The sequence below is a fragment of the Palaemon carinicauda genome, chromosome 39 (genome assembly GCF_036898095.1).
Source record: "Palaemon carinicauda isolate YSFRI2023 chromosome 39, ASM3689809v2, whole genome shotgun sequence".
In the NCBI taxonomy this organism is placed as follows: Eukaryota; Metazoa; Arthropoda; class Malacostraca; order Decapoda; family Palaemonidae; genus Palaemon; species Palaemon carinicauda.
Genome location: NC_090763.1, coordinates 26,968,324 through 26,985,854, shown reverse-complemented (window position 1 = coordinate 26,985,854; position 17,531 = coordinate 26,968,324). Strand labels below are relative to the sequence as shown.

The window sequence follows — 17,531 nt, the reverse complement described above, 5'->3', positions numbered from 1 at the left end:
GTACTTTTCTCAGGTATAAGAGAAAATCAGCTATTTGGGCTACAGAGGTACTGGTCGAGGATACGGAAACTGACTTGCACCAGTCTCGGAAGACTTCCCACTTCGATTGGTAGACTCTAATGGTAGACGCTCTCCTTGCTCTAGCAATCGCACTGGCTGCCTCCTTCGAAAAGCCTCTAGCTCTCGAGAGTCTTTCGATAGTCTGAAGGCAGTCAGACGAAGAGCGTGGAGGCTTTGGTGTACCTTCTTTACGTGTGGTTGACGTAGAAGGTCTACTCTTAGAGGAAGACTTCTGGGAACGTCTACTAGCCATCGAAGTACCTCGGTGAACCATTCTCTCGCGGGCCAGAGGGGAGCAACTAACGTCAACCTTGTCCCTTCGTGAGAGGCGAATTTCTGCAGTACCTTGTTGACAATCTTGAATGGTGGGAATGCGTAAAGATCTAGATGTGACCAATCTAGGAGGAAGGCATCTATATGTATTGCTGCTGGGTCCGGGACTGGAGAGCAATAGATTGGAAGCCTCTTGGTCAGCGAGGTTGCAAAGAGATCTATGGTGGGTTGACCCCAAGTCGTCCAAAGTCTCTTGCACACATCCTTGTGGAGGGTCCATTCGGTTGGAATTACTTGACCTTTCCAACTGAGACAATCTGCTAGGACGTTCAAGTCGCCCTGGATGAACCTCGTTACTAGGGAGATGCCTCGATCTTTTGACCAGATGAGCAGGTCCCTTGCGATCTCGTACAAAGTCAGTGAGTGGGTACCTCCCTGTTTGGAAATGTACGCCAAGGCCGTGGCGTTGTCCGAGTTTACCTCCACCACCTTGCCTCGAAGGAGATTCTCGAAGCTTATCAAGGCCAGATGAACCGCCAAAAGCTCCTTGCTGTTGATATGCATGCTCCTCTGACTCGAGTTCCACAGACCTGAGCATTCCCGACCGTCCAGCGTCGCGCCCCAGCCCAAGTCCGATGCGTCCGAGAAGAGAACGTGGTTGGGTATCTGAACTGCCAGGGGAAGACCCTCTCGTAGGCTGATATTGTCCTTCCACCAAGTCAGACAAGACTTTATCTTTTCGGAAATCGGGATCGAGACCGCCTCTAGCGTCTTGTCCTTTTTCCAGTGAAAAGCCAGATGGAATTGAAGAGGACGGAGGTGTAGCCTTCCAAGCAAAACAAATTGCTCCAGGGATGACAGCGTCCCTACCAGACTCATCCACAGCCTGACTAAGCAGCGTTCTTTCTTCAGCATCTTCTGGATGGAGAGCAGGGCTTGATCTATTCTGGGGGCCGACGGAAAAGCCCGAAAAACTTGACTGTGAATCTCCATCCCTAAATACAGAATAGTTTGGGATGGGACCAGCTGTGACTTTTCCAAATTGACTAGGAGTCCCAATTCCTTGGTCAGATCTAGAGTCCAATTGAGATCCTTCAGACAGCGATGACTGGAAGAGGCTCTGAGAAGCCAGTCGTCCAAGTACAGGGAGGCTCTGATCTCCGATAGCTCGAAACTGGTACCCCACATTCCTGTAAACAAACCTCAGAAACGGTTGGGAATCCGGGTGTATAGGAATGTGGAAGTATGCCTCCTGAAGGTCGAGAGAGACCATCCAGTCGCCTTCCATAAATGCTGTCAAGACAGCCTGGTAGACTTCATCGTGAAGTTTGTCTTGACAATGAATACATTGAGCGCACTTGCCTCTTACGTACTCCTGCAGTGAACATGGCTGCCAAATCATGGAGCCATCCCTGAGGGACTTGTCCCTGCAGAGAACGTGGCTGTCAGATCATTGGAGCCATCCCTGAAAGCCTTGTTTATGCATGACATAATTGTACAGCAAAACTTCAAAGGCTCAAAAACAGCTGTGAAGTTGACCTGTAAAATCTTGGAGCGTCTCCTGGCCAGGCGCCAGGGAGAGTCTACGAGATTTGAGAAGTCTATCTGGGCAGAGGCAGGAACTCCCAAGCCGAGAACTTCTCTCGTGTCATATCAGACTCTCGCTCTATAAGCCAGTTTAAAAGAAGGGAAAGCAAAGGCTGTATCCCCCAAACTCCTCCTGGTGATAAACCAGTCGCCTAGCAAACGTAAAGCTCTCTAGGAGAGCGAGAGAGCACTAGCTTATAAAACAACGGCTTCGAAGTAGCTAGGCCTAGTGTAAGCTCTGACGTTTAGGCGAACGAGGAGCAGCAGTTACAAAAAGATCCGGACAAAGATCCTTAAAAATCAGCATGATTTATTTAAAGTCCATAGAGGGCTAAGCAGCTTTAGGCTCCTCTCCGTCTGACAGAGTCCTCAAGGGAATATCAGTAGGAGGGGGAACAGCAACTTCCTCATCTAAAGGAACCTTGTCCGATAATAGCTGAGTCTCAAGCAAGGGAGAGACCTACCGTGGTGGCAATGCTTCACAAGCAGAGTCCACACGCACTGGTGCATTAGTAGCGGACCAGGACGCAACGTCATGTAACTGCTTGACAGTCTGTGAACTGTCAACAACAACAGGTGCGAGAGACCAGGACGCAACGTCATGTAACTGCTTGACAGTCTGTGAACTGTCAACAACAACAGGTGCGTGAGGACGCACAGCGTCCACTCGAGACTGCTTTGACCGCCTAGACTGAGCAGTCAAAACAACTCTAGAATGCGGAGGTTGACGCACAGCGTCAAAACAAGTCAACTCCGATTGTTAGCGAACGTCCTGAACGTCAATAGGAGCATCAGCAAGTGGCCTAACGTCCAAATGTGGCTGAAAATCCACACGAGACCGCATCGAGTGTGGTTCTAAACAACCTGACTGACGTGACTTAGCTACGCCAACGTCAACAGGACGCACAAAGGAACGTTAGGTTGGCTGAAAGCCAGGATCTCGATGAGATAAACGGCTAGGCTCAACGGACTAATCGGCAGAATAGTCTTCCATAAGGGAGGCAAGCTTATTCTGCATGTCTTGCCGTACAACCCATTTAGGATCAACGGAAAAGGTTGCGGTAAGAGACGAGGGTAACGTCTGTGACCGCAAAACCTTGCCAACAAAAAGACTCTCGGAGTCTGTGTTACGCTTTTGTTAGGCGGCGAGCAGTCTTCCGATGACTGCATAGGGTCAGAGCTGTCCTAATGGCTACAACCAGGACGCTGGACCTGTCCTGAAAGGACTGACTTTCGCTTAAGGGCCTCGAAACCTTGTTTCAGGTTTCTTATGCGAAAAGCCTTCGGATGACGAGGAGAAAAACGTCTCTCTCGCCTTATGGTAGGGGTGATCTTGGTAAGATACACCCGATACCATAGAGGGAACGTCTGTTCACTGATCAAGGCCTCTCGAACCCATAAGTCGTACGACATTACTTCTCCCCTGGGCTTGGGAGCTTGCAAGAGGTCCCGGACTAGGCGAACGACAGGCACGAACAGACGAACCCTCGGTCGCAACACTGATAACACTTTGCGCAATATCACTTTATCACTACGATTTTCTGTTTAGCACTTATTTCACTGAAATCGAAATTTTTACTGATTTCTACATGAAGCACGCAATTCTAACCTCATCAAAAGGTAGTAATAGCGAAATCAGTCCTATAATGCAAGCACATTAATACCAGCAAAAAACAGTAAACATATTTTAAGATAAAAATTTCAGTGGATGGGGAAGAGACTAAACACTAGTTCATTCAAAACTACGTTTTCAATCTCTCACCGTACATTGCCTGGGGACAAGAATAAAAAACTAAAAACGTTTTATCCTTTCTCCCCGTACAGAGACTAGGGACGAGAGTAACTCGAGAACAACGTTACCCGCTTGAACGGAACGTTTACTCCCCTCTCTCTCCCTCCGTCTCTATCTCTCTCTCTCTCTCTCTCTTGATTACGCACCTAAGAGAAGAGCCCACTTACGTTTCGTCAAAAAAAACATGTTATTTGACCAAAGGAAAAAAACTGAAAGGTTTTTCAATTAAAAAGTTCCTTTAAAATATAATTTAAAACATTTAAGCTTTGAAAGAAGAATGAACAAAACGTCAGAATCGATTTACTCTTTCTGCAAAGTGAAACCGTGATACTCTCTCTCTCTATCGTAACGATAGAGCGCAAACAGCGTAGCATAAATAAGCTAAACGTTAGTTCATCTTTGAAACAGTACGAAGACTATTCAAAGAAAATCTTTCATAAAATATCTATTAAAAAATATTCATTTAAAAAGTTTTAAATCATTAGCTCTTTAAACGCTATTTACGATTGAAAGGGCTCAACGTTGTTTAACTTCGGCTTCCAAGTTAGGACCGCCTACTCTCAGGAAAGGTCGCATATAAACAAATCATTAAAAATTTATTTTTTATGTTTATTATAAATGGAAAGTTAATCGAAGAGGCCTAATAAAGGCGGTGAGATATAAAATATATAGAGGAAAATCTATAATTAATTTATAACGTGATAAGATAATTGCTAAAAGCCTAAACACACTTCCGTCTAAGGGAAGGGTCGGCCATTTAAAAGTCAAAGAAAGTCCATACTCTCTTTGTCATCAAAAATTAAATCTATCCAAAAACGAGTTCAAGATTTAAGATAAAGATAAAACACCTGCACTGCGAAAGCTCAAACCAAAATGAAGTACTTCACCAAATATGTTGAGAAAACTCCAGGTTCTACAGCGAGTAAAAGTACGTCTTGTCGACACGTCGACAGAGAAGAAATTGAAGGTTTTGTTTACATCCGAGAGTGGTATCTGGCCGACAGTTGGCGCTGGTGGGCACACCCGCAACCTGCATAGCGATCGCTCGCGAGTTTTTTATGTATGTCTGTCGAGCAACAGAGTTGCAGCTATTATATATTCACCGGCTAAGTTAAATATTTAAAAACTATTTTTTTCTATTCAAAATGTGGGGTGTATGTATGATAGCGGCCACCTGTATGTATTATTATGACTAACTTGAAATACGGCAGTGTAAGGGGGGGGTCACAGGGGGCGCCAGCCCCCCTGTTAGGTAAGTAGGTAAGGACACGGCTCGTAGGTTAGGTTAGGGAGGAAAGTTTAGGTTAGTTGATGTCCATTTTTAATCAACTCTTGAGGAATTGGCCGCTGATATACAAAGGCTCCCAATATGTTGTTCTATCCGTAACTAAGGTTTTACCAAGGCTTGAAGGTTAGGTTAGGTGGGAAAGTTTAAGATAGGTGGTGATCTATGTGAGCGGAAGTTCCTGTCCGTTACTATACAAAGGGTTCGTAACTTTCTGTATTCCAACTAAATTTATAACTTTACAAATACGGGTTTTCAGCAAATATCGTCAGCAAAACCATTCAATTTCAAGCGCCCAATGCATGGCATCCTAAGTTATGGGCAGGACATACGGTTTCCATGGGTAAAATTTCGATAGAACCCCACCCAGAGCTTTCGTTGTTATTAATATTTTTGTCTAATAAGACTATAAAAGAGTGAGGATTAGCAACATTACCATCAGTCTGAAAAAGTTCGCCTTAATTCCAATCTATAGTGGACTTATTTTACTTGGAACTTTCACTATTCTACATCAGTTAGGTTGACGATGGCATTATTAAGACAGCTACTTGGCCTTTTACGGGGTTTTGTTATATTCAACGAGATATTAAGACTACAACAACCAAAACAAATGTTTACAGCATAAAATATTAACTTAGTGGTACAGTCTCTGTAACGGCGCCTCTAATAATCTTGCGATGTATTTTAGATTTGTATCTTTCTTTTATATTTTTCTTTACATCTGTTATGAAATTCCTTATTGAATGATGTTTGAAGTATTCTATCGTTTCTCAATGTAGAACGGGATTTTCATATGGTTCACTGCAGCTATTTATACTGTACATTGATAGATAAAGTGTATGAACAGATCAAATAATATCCATTTTACTAATATATAGAAAACCGGTAAAATACTTTTAAAAACATTAAATTTGCTAAGGTAAATTGTATGTTTCTTATCAATTATTATTTGCAGTTTCTGGTATTGCAGAACACCATGTACTCCTTTTTTTTAATAATCTCTCCTTTACAGTTTAATGCTTACCTCATGAGCATGTTGCATTTTCCTCAGAAAAGTACAGTATATAGCCTATGTTTCATAAAGGTATAGGGCTTTTATTATAGTTACGGACGGAAAAAGCTCTTTGGTATAGGTGTCTGGTTTCAGTTCCAGTATCAATAGAATAGACGCTCACCATAGTCCGGGAGCTCACAGAGATTTGTATTACATTTCGAGTACAAAAGGTTTGATAGCTAAAATCATCAGCTAGTATGATGGGGATCCCCGAATGGTCATTCTTAAGTTATGCCGTTGGTGCGTTGAGTAGGGGGCACAGCTTGAACTGCCCCCCAAATTCGGTTTAAATTGCATTTTGGAGTACATCAACCAAACCTGTGATAAAAGTTTCGTTTTGGCACTGTGATTACAGATGTGCCATTCTTAAATGGCGCAATTGGTGCAAAACGCATTTAAGAAGGGCTCAAAGGGGCGCTACTGTCACATTTAAATCACAATTTAAGTACATCAATGAAAGTTTGTGGAAATATACCTTAGAGCTTCCTGATGAAGAATCAGTAATTCTTAAGTGTCAAATTTGGTGCAAAACTCATTTAAGAACGACCTAAAGAGGGCGCTATTTTTTTGCACATTTAAAACACGTCTTACGTACATTAATGAAACTTTGTAGAAATATTCCTTAGACTTTCCTGATAAAGGATCAACCGTTCTTAGGAGTTGAAGTTGGTGCAAAACCCATTTAAGAACAGCCTAAAGAGAGTGCGATATTAGCACATGGAGGATTAACGTATATTTTCTAGTGCCATGACCTCTCTATGTACCATGAATTAAACTGTGAGAATCTTTGTTTTATATGATATAGAAGAACAAAGGAACTGCAAATTTATATATTTAAGTATATATTTATACAAACAAAGTGCACTGGTGAACAGTGTATACAAGAAAAGGTGAACTGGTGAAGAGTGAATGCAAGAAAAGGTGCACTGGTGAAGAGTGAATACAAGAAAAAGTACACTGGTGAAGAGTGAATTCAAGAAAAGGTTCACAGGTGAAGAGCGAATACAAGAAAATGTGCACTGGTGAAGAGCGTATACAAGAAAAGGTGCACTGGTGAAGAGTGAATGCAAGAAAAGGTGCACTGGTGAAGAGTGAATAAAAGAAAAAGTACATTGGTGAAGAGTGAATTCAAGAAAAGGTGCACTGGTGAAGAGTGAATTCAAGAAAAGGTTCACAGGTGAAGAGCGAATACAAGAAAATGTGCACTGGTGAAGAGTGAATACAAGAAAAGGTGCACTGGTGAAGAGTGAATGCAAGAAAAGGTGCACTGGTGAAGAGTGAATACAAGAAAAAGTACATTGGTGAAGAGTGAATTCAAGAAAAAGTTCACTGGTGTAGAGCTAATACAAGAAAAAGTGCACTGGTGAAGAGTGAAAACAAGAAAAAGTGCATTGGTGAAGTGTGAATACAAGAAAAGGTACACTGGTGAAGCGTGAATACAAGAAAAGGTGCACTGGTGAAGTGGGAAATACCATACGTGCCAATACTGTTTACAATTCGATCTTCATTTATGCTATTTAACTGGATATCATAATTTAATATCTAACTTATTTAACTCGTGAATTATTTTTTTCTTTAAATGTAATGTTTCACACCTTTTGTAAGATAGTAGTAATCGTAGATATGGTAAAACATTGCTATCTAATAATATGCTGCTACAGGTGATGACCGGGCACTAACATGTCTATTTGCAAGTGATTATGCTCTTTGAAACCAAAACTGCCTTTTGATAGACACACTCATATTGATTAGTGCACACATACATGTTTCACATTTGCTATAAATCTATTGCTAAAGTTTAAAAAATGAAACATTAAAACTGCTGATGAATCTCTCTCTCTCTCTCTCTCTCTCTCTCTCTCTCTCTCTCTCTCTCTCTCTCTCTCTCTCTCTCTCTCTCTCTCTCTCTCTCTCTCTCTCTCTCTCTGTTAGGAAAAGATATGTGAATATACTTATAATCATGAGTTCAACTAGTATTTACTGGTATAGTTAATTATCATCTCAGCCTGCCTTTCTGTAACAAGATTTTAGTCATCCTCATCACAACACTCATCTTCATCTGAAGATGCAATGTCCAAGTCGTCCTCATCATTGTCCAATGCTTCTAAATCATCTGTTTCTGGGATAAGGCATTCATGGAAATGCTCCCCTTCGAATCTAACCGGTTTGTAATAGCCATCAACCAACTGCCAGCCATTTTCTTCAGAGGGATGCTGCTCTATATGAGTTTGATCTGATCTTTGTTGTTAGCAACAATAGAGGCACGCTCAATTTAAGGACTGATCTCATCTTCGCAAGGTAGTAGTCCACCTGCATCTATGCCCTTCAAATTGGCTAGTAGGTATTTTCCATTTCGATTTGGTCCATGTCTTCATAAACTTCTCATACCTCAATTCATTCAGCCAAGTGTTTGCTTTATCCTCAGCTCCATACATTGTGGCTGTGAACCTCTGAAGAGCTTCATTCGTCGTACTAGAAATTGTAGAGCTCATTGCCATTACTCTGAAAGTCTTCTGATAGTCAGGTTGCTTTCCTAGAGTTTGGAGAGGCCTGAAATCCCTTTTCTAACAAAAGCTAATGCATACTCTGATCCTGTGAAGGCATGGAAAGCTGGCAATGCTGCACAAAGATATGGTATTAGTTCCTTCCATATTGCAGTCAGGCTGACTTAATGACGATTGCTCTTTTAAACTGTTCTTATATCCATCCGCAATGTTGGCTGAAAGCTATTGCAGTGGTACAATAATTTCACTGCAATATCTGTGTCGGATGCTGTGACCACTGTGTCAATTCTCATGATCAACTGATAAGGGCTAATTCATCTACTGCGTTTCGCTGTATCATACCCTCTGTCACCTGGAACTTATAACATTCCCCTTAGACTTCTAGGAAGACTTCACAATCGCCAAAAATTTTAGCATATGAAGAGTTTTGCCATTCATTGGTAAGAAACTGAGGTAACTGCTTCTTGAAGGACTTGGACTTTAGGGCATCGTTTAGATTTCTTGGCACTCGTCTCTGCTCTGACCCTGTGATGATGAAGGTTCTGTTGTCAGGTCCCCACCTGTCTCTTTCAGTGTATTTAATTGAAGTCTGTGGATAGTAATCAAAGTATATGTGTATGCGTTTGGCTGACATTGTTAAACTCTGGGTAAGAATACTTCTGGCTAGTCCTCTGTATGTGGGGACAAATTTAGTGGCAAGGTATGTAAGAGAAAATGTCCATCTATGATATAAGCACTGAAGTGTTTTGGCTGCTGTTCAAGACCTTTCAATTTACTCTCGATATATAAAAGAGCGCACTCCTATCGGTCTTTGACATCACTTCTTCAGGGCTGGTCAAGGACAGAGGTATTGGAATCAATGGGTACTGGAGAATATGCTGCATGTCATTGTCTCTTCTTGGTGGACAGTACAAGGAGACCTCCCATCAGATCACGTGATCCCTTAAGCACTGCAACTTAAAGTGTTATTTATCCGACAATTGCTTGCTCAGCCATCTACAAAGGTTTTCAGCTTTTCCTTCTTTATTAGATTTTCAAATTTTTTTTATTTAGATTACTCATGCAAGCCTGGATGCATTCCTTGTGTCTGACTTTTCCTTTGGTTGGTACACAGAGAAGGCATTCATGGATTTCATCATTGGTACCTTTTCCTGTGGAAATATTGTACAATACCTCTGAACCTTCCCGTGTTTCAAATAGATTGTTCGTATCTAAGATTTGTTTGATGATTTTCTGAGGATCCTCATTGTCACGTTGAATTCGTCTTGGCCTAAGTTCTGTAGTAAAATCTTCTTTGCTAGTCAATCCTGTCCTCTCTTGCTGCTGACTAATGAACGATGCTTGGGTAGCCTTTGTTACCATCCATCTAAGGTGAGCGGGGTAGTCATTAGTGAAAGAGGTGATTCCTGTCAGTCGAGATGTAGCGTCGGCATTAATAGTTTGTTCCAGTTGTAAATCTACAAGAATTCTGCTGAAATCATGTTCTGTCCTTTGCACTGTGTATACACCCCGATTAAGTATCTCTCTAAGTCTGGGATGAGTCGCATCAATATTCAATAGCACTAATTGGTATTTTGTTAACCACCGGGAATAGTTGATGTGGCCTATGGCAAAGGACGGGTCAATAATCAGTGTAAGTGTGAAGACAGAGCTCGATGTTATTTGTCCGGATAGCTTTTTTCAAGTTGGTGAAACATGTTAATGTACTCCACATACATCATCCAGAACTTTGCAGTGTATCCATGAGCTCCTGATACAGTTGTCTTGGTGAATTCAGAATACTCTTTCGAAAAATTTTCAAAAAGATCTGCACTGATCACCAGCTCAATCCCATGGTTTCCTGCATTGGTATTTCCTTTCACAGTAGATATCAGGGTATAAAGCTCTTCTCTGTAATCACATGTTTCTAGAAAGGCCTTGAAATGCAGGCTTTCGAAGGCAAGGCAAAGAGAGGTTAGAGGCTCTGGCATTGGTTGAAGTGCTTACCTGTGAGGTACCCAATCAAAGAACCTGGTGTAAGGACCCCAGTCTCTATTGGCATGTCTGGTCGTCCTGATTCTGTTATGAGTTTTCCTTAAATTTTGAAATAACCCCGTAAACTCACAAAAAGACCTCAATATGTTAGTGGGTTATCAAAATTTTAAATTAATTAAAAAATATTACAAAATTTGTGATCAATTATTCAGCCAAAGGAATTAATAAAAACATCAGTTAAACCCTTCTTAACTGGCTATCTTCCATGCAAAGTAAAGTAGCCACTATACTGGTATTATGCAACCCTAATTTTTATAATCACGAGCCCCTGAAAAGAAAAGTTACAATTATTACTATCATTCAAAAAAATTTATCACTTATATATTCAGTGAAACAACAGTAGTAATAACATAAACAGAAGAGCTCACAATAGCGTGTTATGGCACATGTGGAGGAGAAGAGATGAGTGAATATATAGGCCTAAAGAAAGTGAATATAGGCCTTTTCAATAACCTAATAGTAACACCATCTTTAGGCCGTTCTTAAATGGATTTTGCACCAACTTCGACTCTTAAGAACTGTTGATCCTTTATCAGGAAAGTCTAAAGAAAATTTTTATACAAAGTTTCATTAATGTACGTAAGACGTGTTTTAAATGTGCAAAAAAAAAAAAAAACGCCCTCTTTAGGTCGTTATTAAATGGGTTTTGCACCAAATTTGACACTTAAGAATTACTGATTCTTCATCAGGAAGCTCTAAGGTATATTTCCACAAACTTTCATTGATGTACTTAAATTGTGATTTAAATGTGACAGTAGCGCCCCTTTGAGCCCTTCTTAAATGCGTTTTGCACCAATTGCGCCATTTAAGAATGGCACATCTGTAATCACAGTGCCAAAACGAAACTTTTATCACAGGTTTGGTTGATGTACTCCAAAATGCAATTTAAACCGAATTTGGGGGGCAGTTCAAGCTGTGCCCCCTACTCAACGCACCAACGGCATAACTTAAGAATGACCATTCGGGGATCCCCATCATACTAGCTGATGATTTTAGCTATCAAACCTTTTGTACTCGAAATGTAATACAAATCTCTGTGAGCTCCCGCACTACCAGGACATCAGCCGGGCAAGCCTATTCTCCCACATTTCGGAGAGCAGGATTTGAGTCAATAGTTTGACAAGAATATAAATGGCCAGATAAAGCTTATGGGAATAATATGCTTGAAATGATGGATGAAAATAAATGTGGTATTTTAATATTACTCGATCTCAGTGCTGCTTTTGATACAGTTGTGCATGAACTGCTACTAAATGATCTACGGTCCATCAGCGTTGAAGATCAAGCTTTCGAATACATAAAAGACTACTTAGTTGACCGAAATTACAGTGTTCAAATTAGAAACTCTTATTCATCACATGAACCTTTAAACAGAGGAATACGCCAGAGGAGTGTACTTGTCCCAATCTTATTCTGCATCTATACTATAGGTCTATTGAAAATACTACAAAGGCATGATGTGCAGTTCAAACTATTTGTGGATAACACAATTTTACTTCTCCATAAACTCTAAACCGAATTCTTGATAGCGTTAAAGAATGGGTAACATTAAAAAAAAACTAAAATTAAATGCGAACAAAACTGAGTTCATGATGGTGGGTAGGAGAAACTGTGAGAAGCTTGGGTGATATTCAAATGAACATAAAAAATGACTAAATGCTGATATCTAGTAAAGTTCGTGATCTAGGAGTATTTCTTGACTGTCTTATGGTAACATTTGTTTCTAGTTCTAGTTTTTTTCAGGCATTCTTTTAGATATTTTGGTTCAGTATCCTAAACCAAAGACTATAGTCTTTGTCCTAAAGAGTAGCTTGTATTCGATTCTCTGCCCAAATAAATAATGTCGTAAAAACTACTGGTTATCATCTAAGAAATATTGTGTTTATAAAAATGTACCTGGGTGAAAATTCTGTAAAGAAACCTGTGATAAACTGTTATTATCAGGATTGACTTTTGCAACTCCACCTATTACAATTTACATCAGGATTGACTTTTGCAACTCCACCTATTACAATTTACATCAGGATTGACTTCTGCAACTCCATCTATTACAATTTACCAAAAGTGCAACTTAAGAAATTACAAAACATAATAAACAGAGGAGCAAGACTGATAAAAGGTGTCCCACCTATAGAAAGGATCACCCCTATTGTGGCGAAATTTCACCGGTTTACTAAATTGCCCGATGTACTGGGCGGATCACAAGGCCTTAAGGGCTAGCCTCTCAAAACCATTCAGGAAATAAGTAGAATACGGCTATATTTTAACAAATTTATTATAAAAATAAACATCTAATACGAGAGAAATACAAAAAATAAACCTTTACTCGACATACAAAGAGACACTTGACTTAATGAACATGTGCGTTACTGAAAAAAAACTAAGTCCGCACCGGACTCAAAATTAAGCAACAGTAATTAAACATTTAGTAAGTTACCTCGATAAATGCCTTACCGAGACCTTTTTACGTATTTTACAAAACAGCTCTGATCCCCTGGCACAAGGATCGATGAAATATTTACAGATACAAATTTTACACAACTCTAGCAAAACCTATATGGAAACCGACCTGGGTACACTAGGGGGGGGGGGGAGAGAGAACAATTAGGACTTACTGTGGTTGGGGACGTCAGATCAAAGAGGCAGAGCTGGCCTCTGCAACCCCCGACGTCACCTTTTTCCCGCATTTTTTCCTGAACCTAAATTTCTAGATTGGATTTTTTTATCATGTTACAATAAAATGACATTATATTTCTTAATCTCAAATTACAAGTGGTCGATTTCTTTAGTCTCAGCGCCTCCCCTACCAGGCGGTTGCTCTTTTGGTTCTAAAACATTCTCGTCTTGAACCACATTCATTCACCCGCGAGTTCTCTCCTCTCCCTCCAATTTGACGCGACGTAGGTGGAGTCAAATGGCGGGAATTTTGATTGATCAGTTCGAAATTCCCGACATCCTCCACGCCCCAAAATAAGGAGCGATGAAACGTCCGTCAATTGGACAAGGCTGGACTCGGGGTGGGGGGAGTGACTTACTCCGAGACTCTGTTAGGCTTGCTGCGTAGCGCTCCGCAACGACTCGAACAGAGTACGCATAATGTACAACACACAGCAATGTTACCCCGGGGCAATAAACACAATCAATAATCTACATGTAGCCATACAACAGTTCAAATTAGGCAATGGGCCTAGCAAATGAAATGTACTCGTGTATAATACACATAAGGAACAGCAGAAATTAGTGGTAATGTACACATACATATTACAGAATTCAAATGGCAAAGCACGTAGGCAATGGGCCTAAAACAAACCAAAAATAACAATGGGAATGCATACATGAAAATTCAAATGCAAAGGCAATTAGGCAATGGGCCTAAGACAATCAGAAAATGGCAATGGAAATGCATACATGACAATTCAAATGCAAAGGCAATTAGGCAATGGGCCTAAGACAATCAGAAAATGGCAATGGAAATGCATACATGACAATTCAAATGCAAAGGCAATTAGGCAATGGGCCTAAGACAATCAGAAAATGGCAATAAAAATGCATACATGACAATTCAAATGTAAAGGCAATTAGGCAATGGGCCTAAGACAATCAGAAAATGCAAAATATAGCAATGGAAACGTATTCACACAATACCAAGTTCAGTCTGCCTTTACTCACATTAATCGATACTTTTATAGCGCTGCTTCATACAGGCTATTACTTGATGGAGTACAAGAGGGAGGGGCTGGTTCTGTGCAACGCTCTGTCTGTACGCACGAGAGACCATCCCGTCCCCGTTCTCCACGCCCTACGCACTTCCAACTTCCGCAGATTCATGCACACCTCACAAACTCTACCCTCCCTTCCTTCCAGATAGGACACTCCCCTTTTTCACTCATTGTTTACAGCTACGTTTTATATATCGTCACCTTTCAGCAGACAGTCCATCAGTTCTCGCTGTTTCGCGGCAGCCCTTCTAAATGGCCGTGCAGAACGTCCTTGTGCGTTCGTCTGCTCTGATTCAGTTTCATTTTCACTTCTCTCACTAACTGCATAGTTTTCACCTTTATCGTCGTTGTCGTCCGTTCCTGTGGCTGGTTGTTGAGTTGTCGTAGCTGTTGCCATATCCTGGTCATCCCCAGACGTCTCCACTATCCCTGGCATTCCTGCTGTCGAACTGTACGCGCCCTCTTCTCCGTTATCGCCGTCGTCGTCTTCTCCTCCATCGTCATCCTCAGAGGGGGCTATTTCTAGGGGAACCAGGTGGCTGACAGCTCGCAGCGACTCGACACCCTTGAACAACACTTTAGCCGAACGCACGACTCCGTCGTCGTCAGGATACGTCTCCACGACACGTCCAAGAGGCCATGTAGCTCTTTTCTTATTCTCTTGTTTAACTAGCACGATGTCTCCGGGGTGCAGCTTGGAGGGTTCCCTGGACCGACAGTCGTGCCGGGCTCTCAAGGCACTCAAGTATTCCCTTCTCCATCGTTCTCGGAAGGCCTTCAATGAATCTGTCAGTCTTATGTAACGATCACGTAGCTTCCGAGAGGTGAAGGTTGCGATGAGATGGTCGTCCGGCAAGATTGGTGCCATGAGGTGGACTTGGTGTCCTTTTAGCAAATGGGAGGGGGTGAGGACTTCATCCTCGCGCTCGTCACCGCTGTACATAAGCGGCCGATTGTTTACCACTGCTTCTGCTTCTTTCACGACGGTTAGCACGTGGGCGTCCGGCAGGTACTTCTTTCCGAGGGCTATCTGGAGGGTCCGTTTCGTTACTCCTATCAAACGCTCGAAGAACCCACCTTTCCAAGGTGCACGGGGCGTCTGAAACCGCCACTTTATGCCAGTTTTCCTCAAGAACTGCTGGACTTCATCTTCTTCGTAAAGTCTCTGCAGGAGGTGGCTGGCAGCCTTGAAGGTTTGATGGTTATCGGACATGATGAGCTGCGGGGCACCATGGGTGGCACTAAATCGTCTTAGTGCTAACACGAATTCTTCTGCTTCCAAAGAGGGACAAAAGTCAAGGTACACGGCTCTGCTAGCCATGCAGGTTATGATGAGTATATATCCTGGCCGCGTTTCGGTCTGTATGGCTGCTGTGTGGTCCACTCCGACCGCTGTGAAGGGTTTTGTGAGGGTGATCCTTTCCTTTGGGAAAGGGGGGTGGTGGTGGCTGTTTCGTGAGAGGTTGGAAGGCTAGCTTGCATTCGGGGCATTGCCGGACGGTTCGCTTCGCAATGGAACGTAGACCCGCCATCCAACATTTCTGTCGAAAGATACCTATTAGAGTATTCACCCCACAATGCAAATGTAACTGATGTAAATAATTTAAATACATCCCTACTAAATGCCCTATGGCTGGCAAGAGAATTAACTGATCAGTTTCTCCTACGTGGGACACTCGTCCCCTGGTGCAGATGAGATTATCTACTAAGACTAGATTCAATTGTCTGACAAAATTAGCAACTTCACGAGGGGGTCTGACTCCGCCCTCTAAGTAGGCATAAACGGTAGGCAAATGATGTTTTTGCTCTAATTGAACAACAATACTGAACGGATGCCGTTCTATCTTTGTAAACTTTAAAATTAGTCTGACTACTCTCAACAAGAATTGGAACCCTACTTCCCTTTTCAGGATGTCCCAAATCTCGCCTGGGGGGGTAGGACATATCTCCTCCCTTAACTCTTGTACCGCCGCTACTACGTGAGTTTGATGTAGTGGATCTTCCTCCTTGCAAGGAACAGGCCTTCCCGTGGTCCTGAGGAATTCTGGACCGTTCCTCCACAGGGAGTTAACTTGCAATTGTCGAGTCGTTGTACCTCTGGATAGGATATCGGCAGGGTTCTGATGACTAGGGACATGGTTCAGACTGAAACTACAAACCTGCTGAATAAAAACAATCTCCGCCACTCTGTTAGAAACAAACACATTTTTATGAGACCTGGCATCGGGAGATGCTACACATGCCAACGTTACCTTGCTGTCAGTCCACATTACTATTTCCCGTGGCTCGATCAGTTCCTTGAGTGTTCTTGCTAGTCTGCTGCCTAACAACAAGGCCAGTAGCTCTAGCTTGGGGATCGTCAGTTTGCTCATCCCTTTCAGAGTGATCCTCATTTTGCTTGTAACCAAACTTACCCGTTTGCAATCATCCCTGGTATATGCCACTGCTCCATATGCCTTACTGCTGGCATCGGTGAACACATGGAGTTCTAAACCCCTTTTTCCTATCGATCTTTGAAAGGTGATGTCGCTCACCGCTTTCAAATCATTCAACAATTCACTTGCCTGTTTAGACTTTTCTTCTCCTAACACGTCATCCCAACCTACACTATCCTCCCATAGTTGTTGGAGGAAAAGTTTTCCCTTTACAAATAATGGGCTTATCAAACCTATCGGATCGTAAATGGAGACTAACAGGGAAAGTACCCTACGCTTCGTAGGCACCCATCCCTCCCCCAACTCACAGATCCTTTTACTTTCTTTCACACACAATCTGTCCACGTCCCGGGCCCATCGCAGCCCGAGCACGTTCACACTCACAGGCTCACTCCACTGTTTCTCGCTATCGAAGGCCCAGTGATTGCTTGCCCACCCTTCCAAGGGCATACCCGACCCTTTCAAGATGTTATTAACAGACTCATGCTCTTGCCTCATATGTTCTAAATCCTCAAATGTGGCCAGATAGTTATCGACATAAAAAGATTTTACTAAATCTGGCCGGCCTTCCTCTTTAAAATGACAATTTAATATCTGTTGCAGCAAAAATGGACTAGCTGTGATGCCGAACACCACGACTCTAAAGGCGAAGGTTAGCGTTCGACCAGCTGCCTCGCGCCACATAAATCGTGTGTATTTGGCATCACGAGGATCTAACAAAACACGATGGAATGCTTTACTTATGTCGGCTAACATGGCATATCGGTTCAACCTGAACCTTATGATTA

General features: G+C 42.1%; 1 protein-coding gene across 1 annotated transcript in view; it reads right to left on the bottom strand.

Annotated features, from left to right (window-relative positions):
• Positions 1–5,636, bottom strand: part of IntS8 (integrator complex subunit 8) — a 199,301-nt gene extending 193,665 nt beyond the window's left edge. The window contains exon 1 of the mRNA XM_068362372.1: positions 5,434–5,636. The gene's annotated coding sequence lies outside the window, so the exon portion shown is untranslated. The remainder of the gene's footprint in view (positions 1–5,433) is intronic.
• Positions 5,637–17,531: the final 11,895 nt, after the last annotated feature.